Here is a 19,790-nt window from a genome sequence, read left to right on the forward strand (position 1 = left end):
AAGCAGCACAGACGTGGTTTATCTAAGTACAAGGGACAGAGCCCTGGGTAGTATTTAACTACCCTGCTCCATATGCAAGAGCTCCAATACGAACTGCTTCTCTGCTTGACCACCTTCTTCTGTGAAGAAGAGCGAGCGATGGCTAACTGGGCTGAGTCTCCTCCTGGCCGCAGAGCAGAGCAGGTCTGGTGTGTGCCTGGCTGGAAGCCCGGAGACACCCTTCGTTACCATGGTCTGAGGCCAGGGGCAGCAGGGAAGCGTGATGAACATCAGCCCGTGCTTTGCCACGCGCAATCCCGATGCCTTGCAACACGGGCAGATATTGCGGGGCTGAAGGGGCATTTGGTGAAGCGACTATAACATTGTCCACACCAAACCCTCCTAATTGGAACAAAAACTTAACACTTAAAGTGTTGGGAGAAGAGCAAATGGCATTTGCTGGTGTTGAACGTAAAGCATGAGCTTTAGTACATTTGTACTGAACCAGACCAGAAGGCACCTACCTGGTGTCCTCTACCCAGCACTGGCCAGATGCAGAGGCGTGGGGACTCCAAGGCTACAGAAGCACACCTGTGTGCAAACAACATATATGACAATACTGCTCCAATTAGTATTTAAGATGTAAGGATTAAGGGCATCAGTGACCCTGAAAATGTTTGCAAAGAAAGGGGAAGAGGATATCTGCTCCGCATGTGACAGGGTGGCCAGAACGCTAATGTGACTTGTGTGCACAAACTCCAGGCGACTTTAACGAGGAGCCGAAGAAGGTTGGTTACTTTTCTGACAACTGTTCCCATTGCTCCTGGGCTGCTGTGCTTAGCCCAAGCATTGCAGTTCAAGAAAGAAATTGGTAAGGTGGGTGACGCTCTCGCTGGAGACCATGTAAAAGATCCAGCGACTGGATCCCCGAGGTCTCCAGCAAAGGCAGAGGGGAGCAGCAGGAGCCTGCGGTGCTCCCGCGCTGCTGCTCCTGCAGAGCCGGGTCGCTGGTGGGGGGAGGCTGAAACTCTCGGCACTCAGAGGAGCCTCAGAAGAAGAAAAGTTTCTTAAAGGAAAGGCACAATAGCCACGTTCTCCAGGTGCTCTTTCTGGTTCTCTTTCCTTCTCCGATGCCAGCATCTACCCTGGCACACCACCTCTACGTTGCTGTGACCCACCGACTACACAACTTGTGCTCGCTGGCTGCAAGCCGCTCAGAAATGTACTGCTTTGTCTTTGTAAACAGGCTAAAAATATCGCTGTGCTGTTCCTCCGAGGGCCCGGGAGTTCAGAGAGGCTGGGAAGGAAGCCGGGGTCAGGCCGCCTCTGGGGAGCAGGCGCAGGCGTCGCACGTAGGCGCAGGTCCCCTCCGGCTCTGCGGGAACGGGGGGCTGGCTAGAAGAGACCCAACGCGTCAGACAAGGCACCGGTGTCCTGCCCCCCCGGCCCCGGCGGGTCAGCGGTGCCAGGTCTCCTCCGGTTAGTGCTAATTGTGTGCGAGTGCGGGAGATGTGACTTGGAAAGCCCCAGAGCTGTGTGAGAAGCCCAGGGAGGCAGCAGGGAGCAGCCTGGGGCGGTGGGACAAAGCTCGGCTTTGGTTCTGCTCCTCTTCTGAAGGGTAATTATTCGTATCACTGCATGTATTGGGTTCAGTGGTGCAGTTACCCGCGTCCTGCCAAACGCTGCCTTCTCCAGGCAATGCCACCCCCAGTCAACTGGGGTAACAGGGTCTTCTGGGCCCCTTTCCTGAAGGGAGCCCTGTCTGAGGCTTGTGTCTCCATTTCCTCTGATTTCTCGAGCCAGAAAAGACTGTTCTTTCAGCCATCCTATTTCAGAAAGATTTAAAAGCTAATTTCTGTTCTCATCACACCAGCGTACATTCTTAAAGTATGTGGCTATCCTAACCACATCCCGGTCAGGGTAACCAGGACCTAAGTCTGGATGTCTCCCTCCACAAATTATGCAGAGGCGTGTTCCAACTAGAAACCTCATCAGGAGTTATTTCAGTTTGCTATACATGTCTGGCAGCCACGAGGACCTGGAACATTTTTGCATTTTCCTTCATTAGTGCCTAACCTCGTTACCTGGTGCGAGACTGTGTGGCACAGAGTTAATCAGTAATGAGCACTGGTGCCCAGTCAGGCGTCCGTTGTGTGCTGTGAGCAGCTGAAAACGGAGAGCAGGGATCAGCTCTGGTCTCCTAGCAATAATGGCAGTGATCTCTGCTGTTGTATGCTACCTGGTTTCTCCATCTCTCTACTGTACTTGTAAATTTAAATTTCCCCTACGTGAGCTGTGGCAGTGGGAGCCAGGGATCGGCTGCTCTCCCTGGGTCTGTGGGAACTGCCTGGTGCTGGGCAGTTCAGTCTCAAATGAGGAGGGAACGGGTCCAAAACTGAACAAATGCACATGGTGGGCAATAAACGCATCAAAGCCCAAATATGCTACTAGCATCCTCCAGTCTTTACCTGCCTGAAAACCCAAGGGAACGCCAAACCGCCCAGCACTCAGGTGGGTTGGCGTGGAGGTGGGTGCTGCCCTCTCACCCGCTTGCATCTGCCCTCCTGCAGCCCACCCCGCCGTGAGCCCGCTGCCCGTGGGCGGCAGCGCCTGGCCACCCGCACCGTACGGACCGGTCGTTGCGGAATAAGTTCAAACCGTGATCAGCTGGCTCTCCTCCAGCCAGAAAGAATTCGATAGAGAGATTGTTTTAAAGAAAATAACCTTCGCTGTGTGAAAGAGTTTCAGTGTAAAAGCACTAATGTTTAGCATGCTTTTCCCATCGCCTCTGGCAAAACTAGAGCAGAGTGTCAGGGGTGGTGTCCGCATAATAGTGCTCAGCAATGTGCTTTGCGCTGAGCTCATTCAGCTGGGCCACGCTCCAGTTTATCGAGGATTTCTCGCTGTCGTAACTGTAGCGCTTCGAGTACCTCTGTGCGTTTCATTCGTCTCCGTCCTGCAGCTGATTTAAACTATATGTATCCTGCATTTATGTCCTGACGGTATTTCTTGCCACCCACACCTTTGGCACTGTCAAACTCAATCCCCGTTGCAAACTGGGTTGTAGATGCTGATGTGAGACGGCAGTGGAAGGGGCTGCTGCTGAATACCAAGGGCAAGAGAAAGGAAACGGCATGTCAGAGCCCTGCCGAGATGCGAAGAGCGGCTGGAGGGAGCTGTGACCGAGCTGCTCTTTCCCAGGGAGGATTCTCCACCCCGTCCTGGGTGGGATCTCGGCAGTCCTGCTTAAAGCCAAGCAGACGGGCTTGGAGTTCAGTTGCCCCGGGCAGGACTTGCTCGCTTGCAGGGACACGGGAATAACTTCTGCACAGGACAGTGATACGTCACAGTTCACTCTCCCCATGGAAGGTAGGAGGAGGTTTATTTTCTTTCCTGGATTATTCTATTTCTTTAACGTTATTACCAGGAAACAGGGCGTGAGCTGTTTTGGGGGATGGAATGGCAAAGGTGTGGGTCTGGCTGTTCCCTCCTGGGAGGTGCTGCTTCTGTTTGGGCTCGTTTAGACAGAAAACAGTTTTACAGTGATAGATTTTGTTTGGGATTTAGGGGGGGGGAGGGGGGGAAAGGTGTCGGAAATTTTGAAATCTAATGCTTTACCATCCGAAAGTCACACACGGGGCATTTAACGCCCCAGCAAAGCCCGATCTCTCTCGGAAGGGTTTCGTGCTGGGCAGAGCTTTCTCCTCTAGAGGGTAGCAGCTACCTGCGCTGCTGCAGCCGGGCTGGGGAGCGCAGGGCACGGTTCGGGCACGGTTCGGGCACGGTTCGGTCTTGGGGACACGGCTGCGGCAACCCGGCCTCCTGCTGGGTTTGGGAAGACTGGAAAGTCCTTCTGGGGGGCATGCATGACTATAAGTACGTGGGTGTGGTTTATTTTGCTATAGGTCTCACGCGTGGTTAGTCATGAAATTCCACGTGCTGGCCAAGAAATGGAGGGTTTAGTTTGTTAGATAAAAAAATCCTGCGTCTCACCCCGAGTGTCAGCCCCGGGCAGGTAGGGCAGCAGGAGAGGGCACCGAAGGCTCCTCGCAGGGATCGCCAGGACCCTTAGCTGTTTCCACTGGGGTCTTGTCCCTGCCTGCACGTGCCCAGCCGGGGCAGGGGAAGGCTTTCCACAGGGGACGGAGTGGGGTGGCGGGAAGCACGGGAGCCGGGAAAGCAGCAGCGGTGCGTGGCTGGTGGGGAGAGCGTGTCAGCCCTTGGGAAAACATCAGCATCGGAGGAAAAGTCACCCTGAGCGCTGATGCCTCTTCCTGAAAAGTAATGGCAGAATTCGTCTGCCATTTAGGCGGGGAAGGAAGCCCTCCGGGGGGGGGTGCCATGGGCCTGCAGCAGCAGGGTGGCTGTCCCGGCATGAGCAGGGGCTGGAGAGGGGCAGCGGGTGCCGCTCCAGGCTTCGCTGTGCTTCTGGGTCTTCCCTCGTCCCCCCCCCCCAGAGCGAGAGGAGGTTTTGGGGTACAGGCCGAGCGTGTTTGCTGTCTCAACCCACTCGGTTGCTCTCCCGCCTCACTCCTGCTGACCCCCAGGTAACTTTGGCAGGGCTGGAGCCCCTCGGCAGCACCCCCAGCCTGAGGGAGCTGGTGCCCCTGTGCTGGGGCAATCCCGGCATTGCTCTGGCCATCAGCTGGGCCAGCTTTCGCTCCTGCCTTTGCCAAAGGCTTGCTTTGTAATGCTGAAAAAATCCTACAGTAACTCTGACGGATCTGTAGGAGGGTATTAAGTGTCTACATGTCAGATGGTGGCTTTTATTTTATTGCTCCGTGTAAAACATTTTGTGTTCTCCGGGCAGGAGATGGAAGTGTTACAGTGACTGTTTTTCAGAAAATGAATTAGTGTCATGTCGTCCCTTCCCAGCAACGTTCCCCTGACAGACGGCCGCCAGGGCCACGGCTGCCCAGCCTCGCCGGCAGCTCTGCTCTCGCATGGGCTTTGAGGACTGTTTGCCAGGACCACAACTGGGAATAACACTGCATTTCTTGTCCTTTGCCTCTCTATAAAATAAATCAAGCTGAGTTTTCAACCCTCTGTTTGCTGATGCTCTCCGGCCAAGATTTGAGTCAATTTATTTCTCATTGCTTTGCGTCACCCTGGCAATGTGCCAAGCACCAAGAGCTGAGAAGAAACACAATTAGTTTGCTGCATTTGAGGCCAGGGCTGAGCATCCATCCATTGGTACACACAGGTCTTGAAGGCGGTGGAAAAGGTGTATTTTTTTTTAAGGTGGAAAATTGCTTGCCTTTTGGAAGTGAATAAATTGTTGACATAAGCTAAAAGTCATAAGAGGAGAATGGGCTACGTTGCCAGATACTCACCAGAAGAACATTATGCACTTGAGTGCTGATACAACAAATGCGGTGGGAAGCGACCCAGAGGGATGCCGGCTGGAGGGCAGGAGGGGCCGAGCCGCTGGCCCTGCCGTGCCCAGCGGCAGGGAAAGACCCACCTTGGCCCCACGGCTGTTGTGCCACAGGGGCACCGGGCAGGGCGAAGCCACCCTCCCTCTGCTCTCCTATGAGTTGCACTCACTGGCGAGAGCTGCTTGTAAGGCCAGCAGAAGTGCTCGGCACAAAGCACAAGCCTGAGGCGGGCAGCGGGGTGACCCCGGTCCTGGCAGTACCCGTTCGGGGTGTGCGGTGGCGGGGAAACCTGCCGGGGTGCTGCAAAGGCCCCCCGAGGGATCGTGAGGCTGCTGGGGTCAGGGCTGCCGGCCATGAGCAGGGGGACCCCCCAGTCGCCAGCACTCGTCCCGTGGTCAGAGAGCTATCAAGAGGCAGGGAGGTTGTTTTGGAAGCATTTTCATGTGGATTGCTGTTCTTTTTGGTATACATTTGCCATTCCAGCTTCTGAAGTCCACCTTTAGAAACGCTTCCAGGGTAGGCATTATCTGATATCTGCCAAAAACCTGGCTTTCGTGGTCTGGCAAGACCCGTGCAACAGGGGCTGAGCGCACACACTGCCCACGGTACCCATCCCTCCTCTGCCTCCTCCCATTTCCCTCAGTGCTCCTGGGAAGAGGCAGGACCTGGAGCTCTTGGAAGGCATGCTGGTATGGGAAGGGAACTTGGCATCTCTGGCGAATAAATAATATAAAATAAGTAGCTGTTTTATGCATTAAAACAAAGCTTTATGAAAGGCAAAAGGCAAAGGAAAGGCCCTGCTGACAGCTTGGTAGGATTTCACTGTGGTGCCTGACATCTTCTGGCTGCTGGAGCCTGGGGACCACTTGTGGGTCTCAGCTTGGTTCAGTGACCTTCAGCATCTGAAGTAGGGTTGATGCTGGCCACCCTGGTTTCAGCTTCCCAGGGCTGTGGTACTGCAGACCTTGCTGCCGCTTCCCTTATCTTCCAGAAATGGGGCGCGAGCGGGGCATTTGCAGGGATAGAGGTTTGTGGTGGGTGCACAGAGGGTGGTTATGTGAAGAGGTAAGTACTCATGTGCTGCACGGCAGCTTCCCACTTCCTTCCCAGCTCCGAACTCTCACACAAGAACGAGGATCCTCTTGAAATTTGACCCTTTTTTCTCAATTTTTTCTCCTTGTATTTGGTAATTGTTCCTCCCTTCTTTCACAAAGCAGCACAGTAATCGGGTGACGTCCCTGACTCATGTTACTTGGCCTTGTATGATGGGGCCTTTCTATTTGTTAGGCAAAGCTTATTGATTTAATTTCTGTATCATTATTCAAGCTAATACGGAATATGTCACTGATGATGGTGCATGAAATCGAACAAAGCCTGAAAAACAGGGTGAAATATTAAATAAACCTTGCCAAAGGACGGGCAGGAGGTGGAGGTGAATGTGCAATAAGGTTACATGGTGCCGTGGCTGCTGCTCTGCCTCTCCAGCTGCACACAGGCTGTTAGTGCCTTCGGCTTCTGGGAAATGTTGGTAGGGCCACCTGAGCTGGTCAACCACCACCACTGGTTGCTGCTGGGGGACACGGATTGGAAGCCATATCGAATAGCAAATGGCCGAGCTTGTATCCAACCCCATCTAGCTCCTGTGCCACTGTGCAGCTGCAGCCGTGGCTCTGGAGGTGATGCCGGCAGAGCGGTTCACTCGATGGCTACCTGGGATGGGAGGAGGACAGGACCTTCCCACCTAGTGCAAGGAAGATGAGAGCTGTCTGCTGAGGTGGATATACGGTCCCTTTCACCAGCACTTCTTGGCCTAAGCAGAAATAGCCGTCATACTCGCCGTTACACATAAATATATAATTATGCATAAAGATGAGTCTGAAGAGTGTGTGCTAAAGCAGGCATGTCTGTGGCCGGTTGTGCAGGGACTGTGGGAAGACCTACCAAAAGCAGCTTTCTCTGGGCTCTCGGGGTAACTTGCCACTAGATGTCACAGCGTGCTTGGGTTTGCAGCAGGGGACCAGGAGTGCCACTGGTGCTGGGGACCCCCACCCAACCCACCCACAGCGGGGGCGAGACTGTTCCCTAACGTCCCGCTGTTGGACCGAAGCAAGTAAATAGCATCTTTATGTCTGTTCATTTCTTTTAGAGCATTTTGGAAACATTCCTTGATTTCAGATGTCATTCAGCAAAGTCAGAGAGACCAACAAGTGAATAAAGAGGTTCACCTGCTGGTGGCCCGCAGGGGTGACCCCGATGGGACCCCCTCCTCTGGCAGGTATCCAGTGGCCCTTCTCCCACTGCAGCAAATGGCAAACCCTCGTTAGCGTCAGTTAATTTAGCAGGAGCACACTATGTGTGTTTCAAAAGCTCTTGCTCCAAGGGGGACACGTTTTGCCATCAGTCCCATTCCCACCAGCACGAGGCAAATGGAGGCCAGAGCTTGTGCAGCCGGCTGGTACTGACCTCTGCCTAAACCATATCAAACAGCTATTTATAGGTGCACAGGAAACCACGCTGGGCCCTGGGCTTTCTCTCTCATGTAGCTTGAACCTTTAATCAGCTCAGCAGTGCGGGGAAGGTTAATTTTGTGTGCTTTTTCATTGAACATTGCGCTGAGCAGTGGTAGAATATGTACGTGGTCGGGTTTGGGCAGGCTGGTGATGAGATAGGCAAGTCATCTTCTAAACTCGTTACAGCTTTATAAAAAAAATGGTTACATCATTAAAAGACTAGAAGGAGATTAGAGTGAGATGCATTTGCTGAATACATAAATGAATGACAGCATTTAAGACCTCCTGGTGGAAGTGATTTATGTACAGACTCAGACTGGCGAGGCCACACCACCACCCGTACCCAGGCAGGTCTTCGGTGAAGTGCAGCTGTTGAAATAACGATGGCATCACTCTGCTGCATTCATTTTCCATCAAAAATGAGCTTGTTCTTGACAATCTCAGACTGCACAGATGACACATCCAGGTGTTACCTGGGATGGAGGGTGGTAGTCTTTCCTCATGTTCAGTAGCATCACTTCCCTTGAGACCAGGATCTGCCCCGCCTGAGTGGGGATCTCGTGCTCTGATCGCTGGTCTTCAACCTGGAGAGCAGCTCCCCGGACAGGACACTGCTCCCTCCCGGCATGCAGGGACGCGGGCGGGTGCAGGCACGCTGCCAGGGGAGGCAGGACCGGTGCGCGGGGAAGGGAGCCGCTGCCCGCGCCCCCCTGGATCGCAGGGTGCGTCTGCCCTCGGTCTCCTCCCGGCAGGACAGAGCCGGGGACCTTCACACATCGTGGAGCTCTTGCTAGTCTGGGTGCCCCAGAGTCTGCGGGGAGCAACCTAACCTAAGGTGGTATGTGCCTATGAGTAGTAGAGTTCTATTTCAGAACAGCAGCTGCACACCAGCCTCAGCTCACACAATTCTGTGCTGCAGGAGATCCCCTGCAAGTGACCTTCAAAGACCAAGAGCCCACTCCCAGGCTGGCCGTGATGAGTAGTTCCCTGTCAGATAGATACCACTGCCAAAGAGGGGAAAAGGCAAAGCAACATTTTAGCTTTATAAACCATGCTTTTTTCCAAGTATACGTATGAATCCACTTCTTTTTTTTCTCCCCATCTCCAGAAAACAGGGCTGTTCCCTTTGTGGCTCTACCTGCTATGTCAGCACGTGAAGATACTCTTATAGGGTGTAAGGGTTTTTCAAAAGGGTCCATAAATGAATAAAAAATTCCTAAAAAGCCTGTGGTTTTCCAAAGTCATCTAGAAAGAAAACTCATTTTGAACCTCATTGCCTTTCAATCTGTAGCAGATCTGCTCTTGCAGTCACCACTGAGGCTGTGGACACAGCGTGTCTCATCAGACCACCATAGCGGAGGGCTCTGATATGTTCAATGCTTTAACTGATTAGGCTACTAATTAGAGAAGCTAGAGAGTTGTTTAAAGCAGCTAGAAGGACAAATCGCAGGGATTTTTCCTTGAACTGCTTCCAAACTGATAGCACATTAAACAAAGAAGAACTTGGAGAAATTTAAATTACAGCTTGTGACCTGAATGTCAGACATCGTGCTGCACATACACCGAGGAGCATGTTCTCTGCAGCAGACAAGATGGATGGGGTAGAGCTGCAAACCACTCGCTACTATTAATTTTCACCACATGAATCTTCCTGACCAATAACACATTATTATTTTGTTTCGTCTGGGATTGCCTTCCCCCCCCCCCGCATGGCACCAGTCCAGAATATGTACAAATCTTACTTAGTCACAGTTAGTGACTGTGCCTTAATATTAGGAGTCTCCCAAAATACTTACTGCGCTGCTTTCTCCTTAGAGAATGAGGCTTGTGCCACCCATCATCCCCATCCACCTCCTGCAATAACTATCACAGCAAAAGGTGCTCTGAGCAGAGCAGGTTGCTCCTCCGGAGGAGAAGACGGGTTTCTTGGTTAGGGGCCACCCTTCCACGCTGGGGGGGCAGAGTCCAGTTTCAGCTCTGGGCAAATGGTGTAGCCTCACTGCGTTTCAGAAAACCATCGCTTCCCTGTTCTGCTGGGGGTGGGAGGACGGATGCTCAGGACACACGAAGAGAAGAGAAAAGGTGGGATGCATACGACCACCAAGAAAACCAGCAAAAGCTTCTCTGGGCTGTCCCGCCTGAGTGTCTTAAAGAGGCTGAGCGAGGTCCTCGCGGAGGAGGCAGCGGTGCATCTTCTGTGGCTTGTTGGGGGTTCCCAGGGGCTGGCCGGGGCTGTGGTCCCCCCGCCTGGGAGGAACACCCCGGTCTGGCGAACACAGCATCCCTGCAGCGGGCGGGAGCAGCCCAGCGCCGGCTCCCCGTGCTCAGCCGGGGCCGGGACGTGGGCAGAGGTGGGAGCTGGCAGCTGGGGAATCAGCATCAGCTCACGGGGCGACAGCCGCAGCCTGGCTTCTGCTCCGAGCAGCCAGCGCCACGTGAGACTGCCGGCCCGAGCCTCAACTACTGCCGGAGTGCGAGGAAGGAAGCCTTCTCCTGCGTGGTGTGGGAGGGTGGCGTTGTCTAACAAACAGGTTTACTTCTGCAGGATGGGGCTGGGGCTTAGAACAGCAACTCTTTGGAAAAAAAAAACCCCAACACTTAAAAAATTAACATAAATCCAATTTTCTGCAGTTATCACCAATCTCAGATTAATTCCGCAGCATGACCAAACTGCTGCAAGGCCCTCACACTAGTATGTTTAATATACACTGGTGTATATATTAAATGTGATTTCTGGACACGTTAGGGTTTCTCAAGGAGAGTGCAGATAAGGCGCGGCGTGGGAGGCAGCTGGAACCAAGTGCTCCGCAGGAGGAATGTGTGGGCACAGAAACATACAGGGCCCTGAGTTTCCTTTCACTTTTTTTTTTTTTTTCACCCCTGTGCTGTTCTGTCACCCTCAGATATGTCAGCATTTGATCTGCACCAGTAAAAGAGCTGAATCCGGAGCCTGGCAATTAAAACTCACCAAGGAAAGCCTAGGGTACGTCGAAGAGCAGCGTGGTTAGCCCGGCTCCAGAGCAGCTGCTGGGAGGAGGGCGGTGAGGGGACCGGGGGCTGCAAGGCAGGTAACCGGCTGTCCTAGCAGCTTGCCCTGAGCTGTCATCTGCACAGCCAGGTGGTTTGACAGAGGCTTTAGCATTGCTTCACTCTGTTCCTAAGGCTAAGTGAAAAGTCCTGGAAGGGAAGTGCATTAGTTTCTCCTCCTCCTGAAGTCAGAAGAAGACTTCTTCCCATTTATCCCACTCCCATGTCAGCTGGATTCGCACAGACTCACGCCGGTTTCCCCGTGGCTGAGCGCAGTGTCCCTGAAGCTGTGATCTGCTGGTGCCAGGAGAGTCTGCACTTACTAGCTGTAGGCGAGCTGCCTCTTCAGTTTGCTTCGGGGCTCTCCCTTCAGAGCTGCCTAACTGTTTAACGTTTTAATGCAATGTGCTAGGGAGTTTGCCTAATCTAAAGCGCCTGGTGTGCGGCATCTGCTGAGGGCAGCACTGCCCTTCCCAGAAAAGGGTCCCCCCTCCTGGCACCCCCCGCACCCCCGTGGGTCCTGCAGCCTGGCTGGGGCTGGCCTTGGTGCGCACACAGCTAACGAGATTTCTGCACCTGCTGCGTCCCTCGTCTCAGCAGCAAGGGACTTCAGGCACAGGTCAGGCTCCTGAGGTGGGGAGCTTGCCCATCTCAGGGAAAGAGAAATTCCTCCCTGGGGCCTTCACTGGAAGCGGTTGGATGGCAGGAAGCGACGGCTCTGCTTCAGGGGCCGTACCTTTCCAGATGAGGAGGCAGCGATGATGCCCCAGAGCCAGCAGGTCTCCAAGTGGAAACAGACCCCAAAACCCTTCTGTGCCCAGTGAAAGCGCACAGGAGAGGAGCTGCCCAGTACCTACCTGAATTAAGTATCTGGCTCAACACCAGACCAACTGAGTCAGTGGGCATTTTTCCTTTGGTTTCAGAGCTGTGGGATGGTTCCTCCATGACCTGCCAACCATAGCCCCAGATCCATCCGCGCGGTCAGGCATGGCAGTGAGCTGGAATGAGGGGGGCATGCTGGGCATGAATAGGAAGGACTTTGACTGAAATCCTAAGACCACTGAACACTTTGAGACCAGCCGTGCACACTCTTCAGCGCACACAAGCAGGGCCCCCGTGCAGTCGGTCCCAAGGTATGGCATCCACCCCTCGGTTTGTCCTGGAGTCACCACGGCCGTTGGCACAGGAGTGATCTTCTGTCGCCAGGAGAAGAGAGCACACGATGTTCAGGGAGGAGAGGTCAGGTCTCTTCCTGTTTAGATGTTTTCAAAAAATGCTTGAGCATTTTAGTGGAAAAATGACTGAGGGAACCATCCAAATTAGGAAATGGGAAACACTGCGGTAGCATAAATAGAATTTTGACAGCTGAAGTGAGAGGCAAGTGGTTTTCAGGCAGGGCTGGTAAGCAAGCTGCTGGGCCAGCAGCTCTTGCTGAAGCTCCATAGCCAAGGGGCACGTTCTCACTGCCACGCACAGGGACGTACCTACTCAGCAGTCGTTACTAGTGTTTTGCCAGCTTGGACGTCGGAGCCAAGTCACTGAGTGTTTTTCATCGCGGGTTCTCCCAACACAGTGCCAACAGTCAGTAAGATGTGTCCTTCAAGTGGGTGACTCCTAGTATTTCCAGCGGTGGATACTGAAAACTATGACACTAAAGGTTTTATGGTGTATAAATTAGTAGGAGACTTTCCAGTGCCAGGTTACCTGTGCAATGAAATTAGCTGTTCATATATAATGTCAGCCTTGCTCTTGACTCTTTCTTCCCCTTCAGCAAATCACTGAACCTCCCCAAGCCCCTTTCTAGCCATATGTTAAGTTGATGTAATGCTGCTTTTAAGTCTGTGCAATTACTCAATTACTCCTGCATCTGATTGCAAGTAATACGCCCTTAGGGCTATGATTCAGTTTTGCCCATTCATTTGCTGTGTGACCTTGAGCACCACATTAAATATACTTTTAATATTCAAAGGAAATGTGCTCATTTATGCTCATGATCATGCTATCCAAACTCCTACTCTACACCTAACTTTCCAAGCAGGGTCTGCTTGTTATTTATTGCAAAATTTAAAGACAGAAGCTAACCCCTTCGAAAACACAAAAGAGATTTGGGAGCCTAAGTTCCATTCAAATTCACCTCAAGCAAGTTTCAATGGAGCTTGAAGAGTCTAAGAAATTTAGATACTTCTGAAAATGTCACCCTAGCTGTACCTCCAGGGTCTGGCATTACACAGACACCTGAATTACTAAGGCAAGTTCCCTTTGCTGATCCAACCTGATTGCTGCAGAGCTTGCAAAGCATTAAGTATGCACATATTTAATGTCTGCTAATGCTGGAGGGGGAGGACGCCTCAATGTGAAAACTATTGTGCATTTAAATGTGTTCTTCTTCAAAGCTCATCTCAACCCCAAGCCGAGTAATAACAGCTTCCTCCAGCTCCTGGGGAGCTATTTTGGAGGGGCTGCCTGGTGCCGCTTGCTTTCTTATTTTAGTCACCTGTATGTTTTGTGCATTGGAGAGATGAACTATTGAATCAAGGAGTGGTGTCTGTCTGAAGAGAGGTCTTCTGGAAGAATGAGTGGCCAAGGGAGAAGTGTGGGTAGAGCTTGTCCCGTCACTAGGATTGGCCCCTACCTGTGATCATACAAGTTTTTTGAGAGTGTCTTCTCTGGTGCATGTTTGTATAAGGAGCAGCTGTGGTCTTCTTTAACTTTGTTGGAAGATCGCTGTGAAATAACAGAGGAAACAAACCTGTTTTCTGAATATTTTAAGAACTTGTATGTTAGGTTTTTGTGTATGTTAATTTAAAGTAAATGAGGCTTGGAAGAGCAGCCACTATGGGTTTGACCCTGGGACCATTCTGGGAATAAGCAAACATAAATAACCCTTTCCTCAAAACGTCTTTTGCAACCCCACCTTTCAGGAGCGATCGTCTCTGCAACGATGTAAGCCTGGACAACATTGGCAGCCAAGGGCTGAACTTCAGCTCTCGTTCAGACTCAGCAGTTACTCTTATGGTACAAATAGCATCCTGGAATTTCTGAGAAACCACGTACCACGTAGAGGGAGTGAGGATTGCAGAGTCTGGCTGCTTGTCATCCCAACCCAATGAAAAGCCACGGGCTGGAGGACAAGAGGTTGGAGTGTGACCACAGTGATGGCGGCAGCAGGATTTCATCCCCACTCGGTGTTCCTCCCCGTACCTCTATTGCAAAGGATTTAAACTGCAGAATCTGTGCACTGCTACTAATGCATTAGTGTTATGAGCAGCTAGTGTCGGCACACCTGTAAATAGGAGCTCTGCTGTGCAAGTTAGTTCTTTGAATCTGTACAGTGCTTCATGCTCCTTGCCTGTGAAACAACATAGAAATAAGTGTGATGTGTAATTTCTACAAATACTCCAGCTTCTACATAGGAAGCCCTCGAACCACTGGAATAGTTATAAGACATCAGTGAAGACAAGGGCAGTGATAGACTTGAATGGTTTAAAAAAGTAAAGCTACCAGACCTCAGCTGTGTTCTGATTATTTTCTTAGAATTTGCTTCCTTTTTGTTGCTTTTTTTATACTGAGACATAAATAATGTTAAATTCCAGATCACCCATGGGTCTGAAGTTTAGCTGTAACAAGGACTTCTGCCAACTTTTACAAAAGGATTTTGCTAACATGAAAGAAAAATAGCTCATACATAATAAACACTCCTCCTGACCCATGTTATCCTTTTGCATTTAAGGTCAAACATTTCTGAAAGGGAAGAAAAGGAAAAAAAAAAAGATAAAGGGGATGCAGAGAGTCAGCTGCAACAACAACCCAAACCTCTGTGTGAAGGTCCTCCCATCTGGGTTTTGATTTTCAGACTGTTCACAGCTGCCACTACATTTTTTCCTTGGCCTGAATAACGTAAATACTGGGCTGGTATGGCTTTTCTTTACGCTGGTGTAAATCTAGGTTGGAGCTCAAACCTTGACTTGACCATGCATACACTTTATCCCTGGGATCTCAGCAGGACAGCATGTGGTATAAAATTAATCACGGGTGTAAATCTATGCAGGACTTTTGCCCAGTTCTGCGAATTTGACTTCAGATGACCTCAGAGCAGTTCCTCTGGACTTTAGCTGGTGCAACACAGACCGAATTTGGTTTAGTACATTCTGCTGTACCCACCATGGAGGTTCTAGCCAAGAACAGCTATTTGGTAATAAGCAGATAATTCTGAAATTCTTCCAGTTTTCTTTTTCTTAGTAATATGTCTCTCTGTCCTGCCAGAGAAAATACCTACATGTTTCATAATCAGCTTATTCTGCTGCTGAACTGATTATCTATTTTGAATAGCTAAAGTAGATGTTCTTTTCGCAGATAATGAGTAGAATACTTATCTCCTCTTTATATTAACTCCTTTCTCCAAGCCCATGCCCTCACGATTCACAGAAGGCTAGTGAATATTTAAGATGTGGTGGGAGCATGCTGGAGATGAGGTGTTATCATACAGTGGCCAATTTCACATTCTACTGACGGTTAAGTGAAGATGCTTAAAATGCACTTGAAAGAGGACTGGCTGGTTTAGGAGACTGGCAGCAGGAAAGAGCTTCTGGGCAGTTGGGGGCTGCTCTGAGGTCCGTGTGCTGGGTCAGAGCGTGGCCAGGCTGCGGAGGCCAGGCTGCCTCCTCCTGCCCCCCGAGAGCCACCTGGTGTGCCAGGGCCAGGATGCGCTGTGCTGACCACGACACGAAGCTGACCTTGTGGGGCTGCTGTTCTGGCAGCCCACCAGGCTTTCCCCCAGGTGCAGTCAGAGGAAACATCAGTTTTCAGAGCTTTTTCTGATGTGACACACTCTCTTTTGCCCACTTTCTAGAGTTCGGGCAAGCCTGACTCTGCTTTTAGAAAGTCATCTCTTCAATCTCTTTTGATACAAAAAAAAGTAAGCAAAATAATAAAAGCTCTACATAGAAAACCATAAAGTGACCAGGCCCTGCAGTACAGCCCACTCACTCATATATGCTGGCTTCACCCTGTGCCTAGAAAATTCCATGCCATAAAGAGTGACTGCTCGAGTCTGCGGTGAACCGGGGGGAGGCTGTACTCACGTGAACGTATGGCGATCTTCACAAGTTGTGGCATGCCCTAACGCTGGTTGTCACATGGAGACATTGCTTTCCACATTTCCTACAGTTGGTGCTTGCTGTATTGGTCCTTTTAGACTCTGCTGCTGCCTAGCTGAGCTTTGAGCCATAGCAAGGGCCCTCGGGGAGCACGCAACGCGTGCCCCAGGAACCACCAGCCATGGTCTGAAGACTATCACGACAGCAGTGGATCCTGCTCTCAACTCCTGAGAGCCGGGGTGAAAACTAGTTATTTCCACGTGCCAGGCTGATTGACACAATCCTGTGTTCTCCTGAGTAGACAAAGAGCGCAACCCTCCAACCGGGAAGCTGAGATGCTTGGGTTCCCCGCTGGTCATCGCCCCAGGTGAAGGGGTGTTCATACCCTCGACAGTCCTCAAGCCCAGTTTCCCTGGGCTTTCTCCACCCACCCTCCGGTAAGGGGAGCTGCTTCCTCAGAGGAGCATGCCACCCTTTGATGCTCACTGTTGTGTTGACAAAAGGGCTGAATTCCTCTTGTTTCTTGAAATAAACTTACAAAACCCTTGACCTTCCTGAGCTGGAGGAGTATGTTTACAGATTGTTTAATTCCATTTGTCTTCCTGAGCGTGTGAGAGAGACGAGCGTGTTGTTAAGGGAAGGGGAGACGGGGAGCGGTGTGACCAGCCCATTGCGAGATCATAGACAAGACACTGCTGAATCCCATCCACTTTGCAGTGTACAGCCATTCCCATTAAATTTTGGAGAGGCAAGGAAAGGCATTATTTAATGGAATCCCCTGTAATTTTTCCTTTATATAAAGTTCACAACCACAGCAGTATGCCAGAAAAAAATAACATCTTGTGTATTATGTTACGTATACTTGCAATGTCTTCCAGGACACCGGTGCTTGTAGACCTCTAGAAAAATATCAGGAGATAATTCTGCAGCAGGTCTTTTCTAGTGTTACACCATCTAAACTCATCTTTAGATGGTGTATCTGAAGTCAGGGTAACCAGAAGTAACGAAGCTTATCAGAGGACAAAAGAGGCAAAACACAGGGAGGGGAGATTACTGGTATACCTAAATTAATGTTTATAGCTTTATTTAAAGGCCTTAGAAGCTGGAAGAAGCTCTTTAAGACAGAAACCATCTTTGCTCTGAGGCTGTAGTGCTAGGAGGTCTCATGGGTGTTATCACCAGGTACTTGTAATAATGTCACCATTTCCGGGACTCTTAGCACAAGCAGTATGGCAGAAGAGGAATTACTAAGGGTAGCTGACTGAGGATAATGGATAGTAGGATGAAATTGAGAGGAAAAACTTAATTGGAATTAACTAGCTGAGAAAAGCCTCTTGATCTGTCAGACAGTGAAATTGCCTCCCAAGAGCAATGGTATAGTCCCAACCACATGGGCATTTAAAGCCAGTCTAATGCCTATGATTCCCTGAGTTAACTGGAGTATCTCAATAATTGGAACTGACACAAAGATTTATCTTCTTTGATTGACTAGCTTTCATAGAGGCTCATCTCTTTGTGGTACTGCACAGAGCTTTCAGGGCAGCTGTTTGCACTTAAACTGCCAGAAGCTGACAATATGTACCCATTTCAGCTCTTCAAATGTGTTCTTTGAAAAAACACTTAAATCACTGGAATAGACAGTACTAATCAGTCTGCAGGAAAATGGAGCATCCTTACCTGGGGCTCACTGCTATAAATCTTTCTGTGCCAATGCTCAGTTATCATACAGCAGTAGAAAGCCATTTAGGTGCATTACTGCCAAATGCCCAATCAAGCTGAAAAATTGGGCTGATTTTGGCCAAGACAATAAAAGGAAAAGGTGTTTTGCCAAACGTATAAAAACAAATGATTGGTATTTCAGCAGAAGCTCCCATTTACAACAGAGAAGGATTAATCCCACTAAGATGATGGAAATGATGTCCCACGCTGATTTCAGAAAAGACAGTGTGCAGCAGCAAGCTGGCTCTAAAGGGTGAGGTTTGTAAGGACGTTTTGTTTTCAGCATTGCCCATTCACCTGCTGTGTGATCCTGTGCAATGGCAACATATCTCCTTTGTCACTCTGCCTTCTCCAGTTCAGCATATCTCTTCCGAACACCACCTTCCCCCATATTTTGGTCCTTTTTACAGTATGGAGAGAGGACCTGGGGAACTGAGATGCCTCTTTTGCCATGGCGAAGCACGACACTTTGGAAATCAGAATTTACAGAAATACTAGCTCTCAAGCTGATTAGTGTATGAGATTTACGAGATACACCTAAATGCATCAGGTTGGAAGCAGATAGAGGAATAAGCCATTGCTACCAAATGAGATCCCCTTGGCATGTTTGCTAATTGCAGCACCTGACAAGCTTCAGGTAATAGCTCGTGGCTGTTCATGCTTGCAAGGTTGTAGGAGGACTGACTCACAGCCCGGCTTCTCAGCCTAACGACACGGCCTCTCAAAAGCACAGCAGCCTGTAAGCACACATTTCCATGGAGAAAAGTCATGCAACCTCAGTCTACAGGGAGAGAAGCTGGAGCAGTGCTGCTGGCTCTCTTGCAGCTTTCCATTGAGAAGTCACTTCATCTCCAGCTGTTTCCTCAGACTTGTCCGTTTGCCGGTCCAAAGGGCAGCTTCGCCGTCCTTCCAGTGTCTGCCCCACCTGGAAAAAGGAAGCTTCACGCTCTGACGATTTCTCTAATACTTCAAGCTGGATGAAGTCTTGCTCTCCCATTAATCCCTTAAGGTCACTAACGGGTAGACGTGCATGTTCTCGCTCCTCCGCAGGCTCCTCCACCAGCCGCCCCCACAGCTTGCCTGCAGGCTGACACGGAAGGTCTGGGGGTGCGAGACAGTTCCTCTGCACCAGGCTCTGTGTGTGTGTGAGAGTGCGAGAAAGAGTTTGTTTTCTTGCTTTGCCCGCCCTATTGCTTCTTGGCCTTGCATGGTGAGACACAGGAAGCAAGAGAGCAAAGCAGATGGGAACACAGGAGGAGCCCTCCCTCGGGGATGCCCAGAAGGGAGATGGGTGCCAGGGGGCTGCGGATTCGGGAGGTGGGACACTACGGCACTGCCCGGCCGAGAGGCACTGCTCTTACCTAGCGGGCCGAGAGATGCTGGCTCGCGAACATGCCAAAGCCAAGTGGAAACCACTCATCTCGTTGTGCTGGATACGTCCCAGTCACCGGTGCCTGTGGTTTCTGGAAGGTGCTAAGCTCCTCTCTGGTTCAAAGCATTTCTTTTCCCAGGATTTCAAGGTCTTCAAGTGTGGAGAGCCAGTTTGCATTTGCCTTTCTGTATGATTGGTTGTGCTGGTATGCCTCTGCTGTTCACTGCCTAAATGAGACCTAGTTAGGGAAATGAATGTAAATTAAATATGCTAATGTTTTGCCTGGAATGTCAGGTATAGCACTGTGAGGATAATATTCTGATTTACTTTTGAAGAGTAAATGGTTATAAGGGAGTTTGCATCTCACTGGAGCATTCTTTTTCAAACTGCTCTCTCTTCTGCTATGAGAAGGTTGGTTTAAATACAGATACAGGGAGAAAAAGTTGAAAATTTAAAGTGACAATTAAGGCGAGAGTTGATAGAAAATGGTTATTTAAAGATTAAAAAAAAAGAAAAGGCTGAACATGCACTTTGAGAAATTTAGGCTTTGGGTAATATCTGCAAAGCTAGAGCCAATTGGTATAACAAGGAATTTTACACAGATGTATATTACTTATTACACTCTTCTATTAAGTTTCTTCATTCCTTCTATTGTTTGTAAAGTCTTCTCAGTAGATCCTATGTTCTGCTGAGCCTGATTGTCTCTGCA

This window comes from Accipiter gentilis, chromosome 26, assembly GCF_929443795.1.
Source record: "Accipiter gentilis chromosome 26, bAccGen1.1, whole genome shotgun sequence".
Lineage (NCBI taxonomy): Eukaryota > Metazoa > Chordata > Aves > Accipitriformes > Accipitridae > Astur > Astur gentilis.